This window comes from Grampus griseus (genome assembly GCF_964374135.1).
Source record: "Grampus griseus genome assembly, chromosome: 12".
NCBI lineage: Eukaryota > Metazoa > Chordata > Mammalia > Artiodactyla > Delphinidae > Grampus > Grampus griseus.
The window spans coordinates 38013322-38028512 of NC_139006.1; the positions used below are offsets into that span (position 1 = coordinate 38013322).

The 15191-nt window shown below is 45.7% G+C and overlaps 1 protein-coding gene across 1 annotated transcript in view; it reads left to right on the plus strand.

The window, feature by feature from the left end:
* The window catches only part of COLEC12 (collectin subfamily member 12), a 187213-nt gene that overhangs the window by 92174 nt on the left and 79848 nt on the right, over positions 1-15191 (plus strand). The gene's annotated exons all lie outside the window — the stretch shown is intronic.

The window sequence follows — 15191 nt, forward strand, 5'->3', positions numbered from 1 at the left end:
CCCCTTTTTTTAATACTATAGGAATGTGAGAACGACAGGTGAGCCAACCCTGCACCATGTTTACCTGGCTTCAGGTGAATCAGAAGGCTGCCCAATGACCTGGTGAAATTGCACTGTGGACATTTTAGATTTGAAAGGATAACTATCCTCTTACCTATGGCCAAACTGGATAATTTCCTCAGCTCATCATTTTGGTTAGCTAATGGAAATACAACTGTAATCATCAACTCCATTTATCTTTTTTTTTTTTGCGGTACGCGGGCCTCTCACTGCTGTGGCCTCTCCCGTTGCGGAGCACAGGCTCCGGACGCACAGGCTCAGCGGTCATGGCTCACGGGCCCAGCCGCTCCGTGGCATGTGGGATCTTTCCGGACTGGGGCACGAACCTGCGTCCCCTGCATCGGCAGACGGACTCTCAACCGCTGCGCCACCAGGGAAGCCCATTTATCTTTTTGATAGAGATTTCCAAAATAAATTAGATGGATGTGTTTTCAGTTAAAACTGTCTTTTCAGAAGGTTGGACAGTAAATCATCACTGAAAATAAAACAAATACCACCAACAAAACACTCTTTGCTTAATATACTGTTCTTTAGTGCCTCTATGCAAGTGTGTATAGCCTTAGCACACCCAGTGCTGTCTGTGTTCTGTGTATTCAAGGGTGGGGCAGGTGGGTGCTGCTAGCCTGAATTTTCCCACTCTGGGCATCAGAATCTTGTCTTTTATGGTCACCTGTGTTCAAATCTATTTATAATAACCCCTGAAAGTTGTTTGGTTTGTTTGTGTGTTTTTGTCTTGTTTTTTAACACAGGGTCTGTATGAAGACAACAAAAGGATTTCTTGGGAGTGGTTGAAATCACACTCTGTGATAAGTGACGACCTTACACAATTTGCCACTCATGTGTACAAACCACACAGAAGATAAAGTGGGGTTTGCTATTAGTTACCAGTTCCGCTCATTAAGGACCTGGTTGCCCTTAGGCAGTGGCTCTGGTCCAGGCTGAGTCCTTCTTTTTTTTAATATAAATTCATTCATTCATTCATTTATTTATTTATGGCTGCGTTGGGTCTTTGTTGCTGTGCGCAGGCTTTCTCTAGCTGTGGCAAGCGGGGGCTACTCTTCCTTGCGGTACACAGGCTTCTCATCGTGGGAGCTTCTCTTGTTGCAGAGCACGGGCTCTAGGTGTGCAGGCTTCAGTAGTTGTGGCTCGCAGACTCTAGAGCGCAGGCTCAGTAGTTGTGGTGCACGGGCTTAGTTGCTCTGGGGCATGTGGGATCTTCCTGGACCAGGTCTCGAACCTGTGTCCCCTGCATTGGTAGGTGGATTCTTAACCACTGCACCACTAGGGAAGTCCCAGGCTGAGTCCTTCTATCATTTTTGTGTCATCCCTGATCTAGTTTGTACTTCTTACATTCAAAAGGTCTCTCCTAAGCTGGTCATACATAGCTCTCAGTCTTTGTTTCCTAAAGCCTAGGAACCAAGTGTCTCAAAGTCCTCTCGGTAGGATTAGCATTTTTCTGAGTGCTAAGACTATAGATGGAAAGTTGAAAAAACCCCGTTTTAAGGGCAAAGTAAATTAACCCTTGAAGGAGAAGTGAATCCAGATGGCTCACTGTCAGGAACAGGGGCACCGTCAGACACTTCCTGTGAAACAATTAGATGCTCTCCCGAAGTGGTCACTCAGGCCATGGTTGCTTAGTCACTTTGTGCCTTATTTATGTGCTTCTAGCTTTTGTGCACATGACTCACCCTCCAAGAGGCTCCCAAACATACACCTGAAGGCAAAGAACAAACTAGTACTGCTGCCCAAGGCGGAGGAGTGGGATCGTTATACCAGTCATGGAAATAGCCCTAATTCACCTACCGCTAAGACCCTTATTACGTGAAGGTTGAACATCTCACAAGGCAAAACTTCTCCTGGATCTTTTAGATCTCTGCAGTAAAGGAGTCATGAGAAGTCACCTTCTCGCCTCACTTCTGGTAGCCTTTGTATTGTTTGGCCATGGTTACCTGTCATAAATACCCTCTTTTGTACTGTTATGTTACAGTTTTGCTCTACCATGGTCTGCTAGGGTATAATTCTATGTAGAATAGAATTACAGAGTCACACAAATGAGAACCGGAAGGGGTTCAGAAGGTTGTTGAATGTACCCAAACCCTCGTTTTACAGGTGAGGAAACCGTTAACCACGGTGATGCCATGGTTGAACTCAGACCATTTGTTGTGCCTTCCAGAGTAGAACTCTTTCTGCTGTCTTAGGAGGGAGGCCTTTGTTGAAGCCAAGTGTTACCTGCTACAGAAGACAAATGTCCCTTTCAGGCCCTCTTGGGTCCTCTGAATTCCAGGTCACCACGTAGCACAGATGGTTTTCAGCCTTCCTGTCCCTGGACCCTGAAGAAAGAGGGCTTGAAGTCTGCTCATATGACACGGTGTGGCCACTGCCATGCCCCCAATAATTATACTGAAGCAAATTTTTGAGCATATTCTCTTGAGGTACTTCTTAGAGGATCTCTAAGGGAGAAGAGAGCCCAACTTCATAATCAAGAACATTGGGTACCAAGAGGATACATTGTGAGTCTAAGCCCAGCCCTGGCCCTGGCCCTCCCCATGACACCTGGAGACGTTCAGTTGCAGATATCACAGAACACTGAGGACAAGTCCTTAGTGCCAGTTAGAAAGTATCTTTTTTGTTGGTAATAATTGTGCTTTCATGAGCAACTAAGGAGTCGAAAACAGTTTTGCTTTTTGAAAACCTGGTCTGTTTCCCCTGGAATAAGGGTTGAATCCTTTAAGGAAGCCGAAGGTAACTGCATGGCTTTGACTGACAGAGTTGCTGGGGATTTTATAGAGGAATTATCTAAAAGACCAGCCAGGGGGACTTCCCTGGTGGTCCAGTGGTTAAGAGTCCATGCTTCCACTGCAGGGGGCATGGGTTCGATCCCTGGTTGGGCAACTAAGATCCCACATGCCATGTGGCGCATGAGCAGTGACAGATCTGAAGCACTATAATGCAAATAAAAATATTTGATTTCACTGATGAATAACTAATTTAAAATACCTAAATACTAAGGAGGTTGAAACCAGCCTGGATGCAGATAGTATCACAACTGAGCATATGCAGTTCCTAGGTGAGAACTGTTGAGTGGGGATCACATCCATGTGCAAAGTGGTCTGCATCCTGTTAGCCCTTGCCTTCAGAGGCTCTAATGAGATTCATGTCCCCATGTAGATAAGTCCCAAGGAAATAAAATTCCATGAACTAATCTCATCTTGGTTTCACTAGGGATAAAGAATGCATTTTAACAAAATAAGGAAGGACAGTTTACTTTTCAGGAGGCTGTAACCATATGTTCCCAGATGCTGCCTTGCTCCAAAACTCAGGGAAAGGAGGTTTAGGCTACTTACTTTGAAAAAAAATCCATACTCAAATTGTTATTTCTTAGAACAGAACAACAAGCACTCTGAAATAGTAAATGTTACCAGAACAATAATAAATAATGGCACAAATGCCCATCTTAAGAGACACTGTCAGTCATGTCTCACGTTGCAGAACCAACAGCCACGTGCTCAGGCATTTCTGCAATGATTGAAGACACATCCCGAGAGTTATAAACATCCATCACAGATCCGAGTGTGCATCTCAGGATTCCAGAACCACAGTCTGCTGGTTGTTGACCGTTAGTGACATACCAAGTATTCCTGAGATCTCTGCAAGACCTCTGGGTTTGTGCAACACAACTGAAATACTACTCAGTGTAAGAAAGTACCTGGGGGTAAAATAACCCTTCAGGAAGCCTAAAAAAGAAGAAAGAAATGTGCCATTTAAAGCCAAAATGGCTCTCCTGAAGCATGGTCAAATCATACATGAAATACAATGGCCTTTCCCTGCCAGAGGAGGAGTAATAGCTCATTTCTCCTCACGCCCTGGACCCGCGTTTCCTTTAAGTTTATGGCATGTTTAAGTCTACATTACTGGTCCTTCCAAGTGCATGAACTTATGACAGACTAAAAGGATCCATTTAGCCTGTAAACTGTTGAACACAGAATTGGCCTGATTTAGACTGAAACTTGCTCCACTCTGAGGGCACATCATCGTCTGGTGCACAGAGATTATCCAGATTAGATCTTACCTGGGCCTTTTCCATCTGCTAGATACCCACTTGCCCCAGCCTTTTTTTGCAGTTTCATTCCTCCCAGCACTACCAGCAGACGTGTGCTGGGGACACAGATGGAGGTGAAGAGGGTTCTCTATTCATACTAAGAGAGAATGGCAAGTCCTTGCTGCAACTGTCATGGGACTTTCTGTAGACCCTGAATAAACAGAGCCTCTCCAGTCCCCCACCCCGAGACGCCCTCTAACAAGGGCTGTCTGTGGATTGAGCCAAGATGGGGGCTCTGTCCTAGGTTGGGTTAGTCCCAAGCAAACTGTGAAGCAGATGAAAATTAATTTCCCACCATGCTTCTCCCCACACATCCAGCCCAGGCCGGGGCAGGGGCCTGCTCCTTCCAAGCAGCGGGCATCAGCCTGGGTTGAAAAACTCCACTTACTGAACACAAAGCACAGTTCTACCCCACAGCGTCTGCCTTGTGAAAACGCAAGCCAACAACCTGCCAGAGAGACTTAGAGAAAGCTTCAGATGAAGGTAGAGGCCATGTGTGTCCCATTCATGTGTGCATCCCCAGGGCCTGACCCTTCAGAGGAGTTCAATAAATATTTGCTAAATGGATGAATAAATTAGTGAATGTCACGTCAGACATGGGGTGGCAGAGCTCGGGCTGCTCTCGGGGCTGGTTTGACAAGAAAGGACACTCTAGCAGCAAGAGCTGGGGACAGAGGAGAAGGATCCTTTTGAGTGAGCTGCTCCGCAGCCCCCTCTTCCTGGCCACACACACCCACTGGGTCTCTAGTGCCGGGGTCACCCCCCCCCAACCCCCGCCAGCTGTCTGAAGTTCATTCTGTCAGTAGCATCTTACACTTGGCCTGAGACCAGCAGGGTAGAAAATGTCCTCGACCTCAGACTCTGTTGTGCATTTTCCAGGATGGCATTTTGGGTTTGGGTTGTTTTGGGTTGTCTTGTTTGGTTGGTTTTGCTTTTTTATAATAGTGCCTTGAGCTGCTGATAGAGTAGCCTGGTTTCCATGGGTGGCCCTGAGATGCTTGGCATTATTTGGACCTACTCTCTTGTCTTAAATTAGTAACAAGATCAGAGGAATCTGGATATGTTTAGGTTAGGTTTCAGGTCTGGATACTGCATATAGGCTGGCATTTGATTCTTTCCTTCTTGTCTTATTTAAGTCCACGGGTATATGAACACCTCCAAGTAGCGAGAAAAGAGGCAGCATGTGGATGAGAGCAAAGCCATTAGCTTACATATCTCCCGCCGGCCCAGAAAACATGGAGGTTTTGCCTGTCTCTGTTCCTGTCTTTTGTTGGCTTCAATGTCAGTTTTCTTCTCGTTCTTTATATAATTATTGACTTCTTTGAATTTCACTGTGGATGCCACTGAGTTGGATAGTTCAGTGTATAAGCTAACTTAGAGTCGGCTTATGGTTAACTAACTCCTCCCTAGCTTGAACCCTCCTTTCCCATCCTGAGGTTTTCTGGACCTTGCTACAGGCAGCCACCCACCCTTCCCCCAGGGCCCTTCCCTGCAGCAGGACCCACTGAGTGAGCAGAGCTGCTCCCACCTTCCCATGGAGCCTGGGTAGGACGGCCGGTTGTTTTCAAGCATTAGAGAAAAGTCTTCACTGGCAACAGTGGAGAAATCTGCTGACTTGGAGTTTTTACCATAGAAGTGGGCGGAAAGGGAATGGGCTGCTTGTTCCTCTCACCTTGACGGTGGTAGCAACATCCCTCTAAAACTAGCAGTTGGGACCCTTGAGATTGAATGTGCCTATAGCAGCTCTCATTTTTTCAAACCCAGAATGGGGTGACAAAAATCAGTTTACTGGAGGTGTTAAGACTGTAGATATTACTGTTGCCAGATGAGAGGCAGCACGGGCCAATGGGAGGAGGAACGGCATGGTTCCCTCCACTGTCTCGTGGTTCCCATGCTTCCCTGACCTTCTGTGGAGGAAAGACGTGTGAAGACAGGCCCCGATTTGGGTTGCTTTAAACCTAAGAAGTTAGGTCGTATACCTTACCTGCTTCCCTTTAGAGGCATTTGAGACACTGGGACATGTTTGGTATCTGTCGCTTCCCTTCCTTTGTTGGGAAGTGCTCTAAACCAGAAATGATGTAGATGTGGAATCAACTGTGAAAGTAGCATTTTTTTGGCAGCCCCCAAAAAAGCTCCCTCTGCTTTTTTTTCCTGACCTGTTACTAACCCTGAGTGAATGAATGGGCCAGTCTTTAGTCTTTTGTCTCCAAGTTTTCCAATTCAAAGGCATGGAGTGTCCTGTGTCTGGTTCCTTGTGCCTGGTTGAATGTATTTACCAGTTGTATTATCTAGTTTTAACCTTGACAAAAGGGACACATGGCTTGAAAAGACTCCTATAAAGGAACCATGGATTAAAGATAACACTCTAACCATACAGTTCCCAAGAAAACCGAACAAAAATGGCAGAAGTAGCCCTCCTGCTACTCCCACTGCAGAATGTTTGCCAACCACACTACAAGGTCACAGTGTTACAAGGTAGAAACAGTGGCAATCTAATTTGATTTAATAAGCAGTTGGCCAAAAACCTCCAAAAATTTTAAAATGTCACTGGGAACCTGGATGAAAATGTACATGTATAATGGTTATGATAAATCTCAAAATCTATTTTGTGCCTTGAACTGTTAAATAATGGTAATAGCCTGTGTTGATAATGTATATGTTAACAAATAAAGAATAAAAAAAATAATAAGGGGCTTCCCTGGTGGCGCAGTGGTTGGGAGTCCGCCTGCCGATGCAGGGGACACGGGTTTGTGCCCCGGTCCGGGAGGATCCCACATGCCGCGGAGCGGCTGGGCCCGTGAGCCATGGCCGCTGAGCCTGCGCGTCCGGAGCCTGTGCTCCGCAACGGGAGAGGCCACAACAGTGAGAGGCCCGCGTACCGCAAAAACAACAACAACAACAACAATAAAAATAATAAGGATTTGGAGGATATATGTTCAAAATGCTTAGAACCCACTGCTCTAGGAAATGGCATCTTCTGAGGTTGATGGTCAAAGGTTGGTGGCATGTTCAAAGGTAGAGGTGGCCTCAGAGGACAGGCCTGCCTGCAAAGTCTGAGGGAAGATACAGGCCACTGATGAGAAGAGTGGGGAGTACGTTCTGCACAAACCAGGAGGACAGGAAATCTCCCATCTTTCCAGAGATACTCAGAACTAAGGAAGGACCCAAGGAAAGTGGACGCCACCTCACCAAAGGAACCAGTTCCGTCTAGGAGGTGCTTCTAGAGCAAAATGAATACTACAGGGTCACCTGGCCAGATGGAAGCCCATCGGGTCTAGATAACTCATGCCAGCCTCTCCCTGCAGAGGTCCAGCATTCCGAGAACACAGACAGGGGTACGTGGTAGACTTTTATTCGAGCCTTTGGCCCCTTGCATTTTAACAGCCTGGTGTGGCCTTTTCCAGTTAAGGTGAACACACTTTAGAGTGTCCATCACTTTTCAAGATTTCTGGAAAGGAAAGGCTCCTGCCAGTGCTGCAACATTCATTGGTGCAGGTTTTGCTTTGCATAAAGGCTCCCAGAAGGGCTGAGCTGACTGGAGGGGTCACCTTTTTATAACTTACACAAAGGCACCTCTGTGGACCCGCTATGGCCATGACCTTGCTGTGACTTGTGGCCGACTAGAGCCAAAATCAGAACAACAAAAAAAAAGATCCAGCAGACAAAATGCTAAGTCTGATGAATTTTCACTTTTCAACCCGGAGTGTGGCTTGGTATAGGCCACGGTTAAGTAGGTTCACGCTGCACTCCCTTTCAGTGTTGTTAGAGAGGCTGCTTGAAATCAGATTAGGTGGTGGCGAGAAACCCAGGTGAAAAGTGTGCTGCAGTCACCAAGCTCTCTCCCAGAGACTGCAGGCATTCGGAAAAAAGAATGAGTACTTTGATTTTGTTTTTTGACCAAGGCTTTTTTTGGAGGGGTTGCACGCATGCCGTTTGCTTCCAGAAACTAACAAGCCACATGTTCCCCATTAGTTACATGTGGCCACTCTTTCCCAAACACTTTCTCTTTGGGCTCCTCACCAAAGAAGGAGAAGCATTCATTGTGACTGGGGCTGGGAAGTGACAAGAGAGCTCCGTGGAGGCTGACACGGGTGTCACCTCCATTTGTGAAGCTGGTAGCAAAGTCATCAAACCCAGCCGGGACCGGCTCCTTGGCCGTGCTCAGGGTTGCATAGGACCTGTAAATTGCATGGTAATGGCCGGCGCCTCAGCAGGAATAGACATGTGCTTTGAGTTTTCCCAATGAGTCAGACGCACGCCGCGAGATAAATGCTGATTGCAAGCAGATGTGACGTGCGCTTTTTAAGAGGGACGGGCAGAGGGGGATCGTGTATTGGCATCTTCCACACTCTTTGAGATGACGGACTGACACTTAATGGAGTCTGGTCCCTTAACAAGAAACATTGCGTGGTGGGTGATTTCCCCCCCTCCACCTCCCACCCCCGACACCCTTCTTTCTTCCGTAAGAGGAATCTACATTTTAAGCCTTAAATGTAAACGTGTTCTGGCTCCAATTTGTCGGCTGACTCTAATCGCCTCGGAACTTACATAAACTCTAGGTGAGTAATTTCCCCAAGTACGGTGCCCCCCTTGGAATGTGTGTGCTGTGAACTCAGATTAAACTTTTAACCTCACATTTTTCTGGGAAGGATTATTATCCGTGTTTTTACTGTTTGAAAAAAAGACAATCAGAAACTCAAAAATGTCTAGTGTTCTTTCTGTGGTTGAGTTGGTACACCTCTCACGAGCCTGCCCTTTGTGTTGTGTGTGCCGAGAGATCGTGGACACCCTTGGCCCCTAAAATTGGGGATGAGACGGCCTGTTGTGGCAGAATTGAGACTGTAAGGCACGGACACTCTCGCCTTCCTTGTGACACTCCCAACTGAACTGTGAACTGTTTGTAGGGCCCTGTGCCCTCCCACCTCAACTGCAGAAATCCCGAGTGTCTTTCTGCTGATGCACGCCATGTCCTGTTGCCAAGTGACCTACATAACACGTTCGTCAGCAGAGCAGGAGGTCTGAGTCTTAGGTTTCTGCTGCATTTTTCCACACTTGGCTTTCAATCACCTCATCTCCTTCCAGCAACTGGGTCAGTGCTAGGCTCTCCCAGAGTGTTTGTCGAACCAGTACCAGACGCCAAGCTTGAAGATACAGCATCTCTTTACAACCTTAGTCCCTTACTCGTTAATCACTTGCTGGGTCCATCAACTAAGTCTGTTAGCCCTTTAATGCCAGAGTTTTTTGGACTGAGTTGGCATCAACGTGGAAACAAATGGACTGGCTTCTTCTCCCAGGAGCTTCTGGTTATTTGTACTTGCTTTTTGTTGGATGCCTAAAAAGAGGCAGCTGGTATGGTGTCCTGGGAGGAACGGTAGGCTGGGGGTCTAGTATTGGTTCTGCCGCCTTGGTCTGTGTGGCCTTGGTCAAGTCATTGTATTTGACAGGGCTTCAGCTTGTGCATTTGTAAAATGGAGGCGTTGGATTCAGTGGTCTTCCTGTTGAAACAGTAATAATCCCATTAGTTTTATTGGCAGATTTCGAAGGAAAGCAAACACCAAAGCAAGAGGCAAAAATGGGAAACCTTCAAGGTAGAAAGTAACTGCTTGTCGTATTGAACATTGCTGTGCAAGGCCCTTTTAATATGTCGCGATGCAGCATTCTGCTGAGAACACTGTGATGCTCTTTTCATGTTCTATTTCATCATCCTAAGAATATTCTGGATTCTTGAGCAAACGAGAAACACTATTCTGGCACTGGAAGAACAAAGGGAGGCTGGAGAAGCATCGTTTCCACCCCAGTGTTTGGAAAATTGATTGAGTAATTGGTTTCTGGTGTTAACTTTCCTTTGCACTCATATGCATAGATATTTGCCCCCAGGATACCAGGCTGCCTCCCATCCCCCTTCCTGGGCCTCTGTCCTCTGGCCTCTAGAATCACAAACCAGAATCAGCTGCACTTTTTTCTGTTTCTGGCTTCCCATGATTGCTGTTTTGGTGATAGCCTCACCAATGGCAAACAGCTGAAACTGACCAAGTAGCAAAGGCCATAGGTGGTAGTGGGGCGGGGCGGTGGGAGCATCCAGGTATTGCCGTCTCTAGAAGAGAGTTGGAGGATTGGGGTCTGCTCTGAGGACTGGTACCCCACCTTCTGGAAGACGGCATCACCTGCACTTGTGCTTCTAGCAGCCACCACCAGGTTGTGAATGTTGAAATGCATTTTGTTATCAACCTTGGTAACAAACATCAGAAGGGTCCCACGTGCTGGTGCTGGAACAGGAGCTCTCATTTACTCATTAATTTTACCAATGTTTGTGGAGGACCTGTTGTACATCTGGAACTTTGTATCTGGAGATACAAAGACAAGTGCAAATGGCATTGCCTTCCAGGGGTTTCTGATCTAGCAAAGGACAGAGGGGTGTACCTGGTCTACTGTATAATGTATGTGATAAGCTGATGGTGTGGATGAAAAGCTGGGCAGGAACAGAGATGGGGACTCTTGCGTTCTGCCAGGCTTTTGGTTGACTGAGAGACAGGCAGAGGGTATTCCAGGCAGGGGAACCTACATAGGCAGGTGTAGAACAACACGAAAGAGCACAGCACCGTGAAGGCGTGACGTGGCTCAGTGTGACTGGAGCACAGATTCAAGGTAAAAAGTGGCCAAAGACAAGGCCGGAAAGGCAGATTGGGATCTAGAAGAGGCTTATGCAGGGCCAATGAGTTCCATACACATTTGTTCTCAAAAAGATTCGGGGCAGTTTACCCCAACACACACTACATAGAAAAGAAATTAAAGTGTAGGGAATATAAGGGATGAAAAATAATATAAGACCATGAACAGTTAGTTCATATAGAGTTTATGTACCGTTAGTTGTTAGGGGTTGGACAGAAATTGACTCTGAGCTTCCTAGATGCCAAAGCAAAAAGGGAACTGTGAACTTTGCTATACCCATATGAGAAAAAGCCAATTGCTCAAAAGAAACAGGCTTTTGCTGGAACTGAGAGCCAAGGGAAATTTCTCCATTGATTCTCATCGAAGGCTCAGTGTGGGGACACAGTGGAAATATCTTCCCTGCACTAGCAATTTTTATAGGACTGTTTCTTGTAATGTCCCTCAATGCAAGCCAATGGCATACTGCCAAAGTGTAATTCAGTAAAACCAGCTGAACACAGGGCCAGAACGATTCAGCCTAAGCCTGCAGCTTTTCCGTGGTTTGGCTTGGTGTGCGGATACAATTTAGGGTATCTAGAGAAATAGAAGTTCTTCATATCTTTTAGGCAATCATCCATGAACATTATTTCTTACAATGGGGCTCTTAAAAAGTATTGGACGGCAGGCAGTGAACTTGAGCTTCCATTCATTGGCAGAGACCTCAAGAACAAAAGAATTTGAACTTTGGGTTATGTAACAAAGAAAAACAATATTTTTCCAAAGATGTTTAATCATGGAAGGAAAGTAATTGGTTATCCTGGACTAATAGTGCAATCCCATGGCTCGGCTCCAACTGACCTGGAATTGAGGCTGGGTTGCTAAGTAGAGTTCCCTGACCTGCCGGCATGTGTATTGCTGTGAATCTAGGTTGAAGGTGGTAGCATAAGAAGTCCTCACAGAAGTAAAGCTGTGGGTTGAGCATCTTTTGAGATTTGGTTCTTTTCCTTAGCAGCTAAAGTAATTGTGTGAAGTGCAAACCTAGGTTCAAGAGGCTGATGCGTGTGTGTGTGTTATGTGTGTTGCTGCGGTCTCAGAAGGTCTGTGGCATTCACCGAATAGCATCTAAGGTAAAAGTGTAAATTTTGCCGAACATAAATCAATCCCAAATATTTATACAACATGGTACAACTCGTAAAATGTATTCCCATTGTTCCCATCCAGTATCTAAGTTGAATTGCATAAAAACCTTGAGCAGGCCTGGTATGATTATCCCATCAGACAGATGTGAAAACAGAGGCTTGATCAAGTTGGCATGGATGCGAGGTGGGAGAATCAGGATCGTAACCCAGGTCTTTCGATTTAAGTATAGTTATTGTTCTACCTTCCCAGGCCCAACTGACTTACCCAAAGGACCAGTGAACTGTAGGTTACGATGACCATGCTCAGCAGCCACCAGGCTAGAGTAGCGCCTGTTGGGAAAAATTCCAAACACTGTAGGGTTGGAAAGCTCACTGCAGTTAACTCAGAAAAAATTTCAACTCCTTAGGCCGGAATGCTAAAGGGAGGCATCTGTTCATGGGAGGATGAACACTCTCTAGTTCCTGGACCCCACGCATGGCCCCAGGTATACACTGGTCAGAGACAATGCAAGGATCTGTTCTTTCACCCTTCTATTTACCAAACATACATACATGTTGCCATACATGAGTGTGTGGATGGTGTAATGCAAGAGTAGCTTCAAACATTGGAGAAACTTTAAATAATCTTACCTATTGGTATTCAGTGATCAAATCTTCTCAAAGCTAACTCATTGTAAATATGAGTTTGAACTTGAACTCTGTATGTTGTAATAATTGCTTTTCAGAGTACTCTACTTAAGTGGAAGCGTTGCCACCTCTTTTCTACTTATTCATTGAACATCTAAAGAGCTAACTCGTATCTAGTTACTTTGGTGTTACTTTTGTGGATATAGACTGTTTTCACTTGATTCTCCCTGAAAATACAAAGAGGGGGTGAAATTCAGACATCAATGCCACTGCTGATACAATGCACTAAATTGTAAGCTAGGGTCCCAAAAGACAGCATTCTCCTCCGGATCAGCAAAATTACTTATAACTAGAGAGCCACAAGCACGCAAAAGGATGATTTCAGTATAGCACCAAATATCCCCAGTTTATAGTCAGGGAGGAGATTCCAGATCTCAGAATGGTGGGCAGACCTGGTAACTCAACACATGTTATGTATTCACTAAAAAACCGAGACGCTTTTGATGCAGTTACTTGCCAAAGGTTCCCAAAAGCAACCCATCCCCAAACTGATCAGGATGAAATGTTCCAGAATGTTCTTCCCTGTTCTCTGTTAGGGCACACACATTACCACTTACCTCTTTCCAGGTGGCACCTGCACACACTCCCAAAATGAGAGGATACGTCATCTCCTGAGTCTCTTTCAGTTCAAAACTTGAGAGTTTACTGGCTCTACAAGACGAAGGCAGCTACACACCAAAGAGCCTGCTTCTCTCCAGCCTCCCAAATTGTTAGAGTTTATGTTAATTCAGTGGAAACAAAAGCCTTTGACAGCCAAACTTGAGACTGCTTTGGGAAATCCATTGTTTAGAAATGGCTTTGCGATACAACTGGAAATTCAGGTTAAAAAAGAAAGAAGAACAAAAGAAAAAAAGTGGAACCAGTTCCCTGTCAACACAGCTCCCTGCACGGTTGGTTACTTCCTGACAAACACCAGTTTGCTGCTGTGGGGACAATGTGTGTCCCACCAGTGTAGCAGCAAGGGGTGTCCAGGTGCCTTCTCTGACCTGCTGCTAAACAGTGACAAAAGCATTAGGAAAGCAGAGCCTTCTTCACTCTCAGGGATTATAGCACATGTGCCAAAGGAGTCCTTGCCTCTGTTATCGTTTTCATCTTTGACCACAGAAAAGAGTCATTTGCTGAATGATCCTTAGTGCCAGGAAATAGATAATGGAACGTCTCCAAAAACCTCTGGGTCCCAGAGAGTAGTTTCTGCTTCAAAAAATTCCAATTCAAGTTTCTCATCTTGCTTCTTGTTCAAAAATAGCTCACAGGGGGAAAGGTGTAGGCCATCTCTGCTTCCATAACAAACCACGGTTTGGGTAACAGGACTCGCTTCCCTTCCCAGATTTTGGGAGCATCTGAGGCCTGCTCTTGGAGAATGCAGATGTGATTGAGAGCAGTGTCTCCCCCTGCTGGGCAAAGCACTTCCGGGTCCTGGAAACTGCCACAGGTTGAGGTGGCACCTGTGAAACAAGAGTCTGGCAGTGTGTTCGCGCAGTGTTTTGTTTTCTTTTGTTTTTATTTGTGCTTTTAGTGTTAAAGAGAAAAATTCTGTTGGGAGCTGATCTTTGATCTTTCACTTAGAACAAAAGCCACTCATCAGAAAGCTATAGATGAGGTTTGCGGATACCATGGCGGAAAATGAATTCCCATTTGTGGCCTGATCTGTGAGTGGGATTCTGACCACGAATGAGATTTCCACATCCACTGGCCAGGCTCGGGGATTAGCAATTTTTCAGAAGTACCACGCCAAGTTTCCAGCTCCATTCTTCAGGCTTGAGTCTGTGGGTGGCACTGAGTGAGTTTGATTCTCTCCGGGAGTAGGGTGAGGGAAGGGGAGGATTATTCTGAATTAGTGGAGGAAGACCAGGGATGACTTTATTTGTGACTTGTGGTTGGATTTAAGAAACTCAAAGGGCGCTTTAGGACCTACAGCGCTCTCATTTTAAAAATTGGCTGTATAGTTTTCTGTAGCATGGCTCTGTGTGTGTACGGGTGGGGTGTGTGTGAAATAGATATATGTATCTTGCTTTTCAAACATTCTTTCCCAATTCTCCTTAAAATAAGTTCCTTTCCAAAGTTATATTGGCTGAAAGTGTATCAGTATAAATTCAATGATAACAGTAAGCTCATCTTTTCAATTGTTAATACTCTTAGGAGAGTTGTGGTGAGTTGGTCTGTCTTCACACTAAATTGTGAATAATGTGATCATGTTGCTTTCCTTCTAACGCCTGGCTTACACGCTGTCCAGGAGAGGGAGTGTATGTTGTCAGATGAATAGGTACTTGGAGCGAGGAATTTCCAGTAGCTGGCAGGCACATGAGCCTATGAGGACTTCATAGGCAGAAAGGGTGCTCAGAAGAAAGAAGGGCAATGCAGAGATACAGGCAGGAGGCCTCCAAAGATAAACTTCTACTCTGTTGAAAATGTGAACAAAGCTGACGCTGGTTTGGGGAGGGAAGGTGTGTGCTCTCCCAAGGGTTCTTCGACCAAACAGAAAGGGAGATAAAGGTAGGTGAGAATCTTATAAGCACAGTCACTTACGGCAACTGCTGATGTGTCAGCTCCCGTTCAGA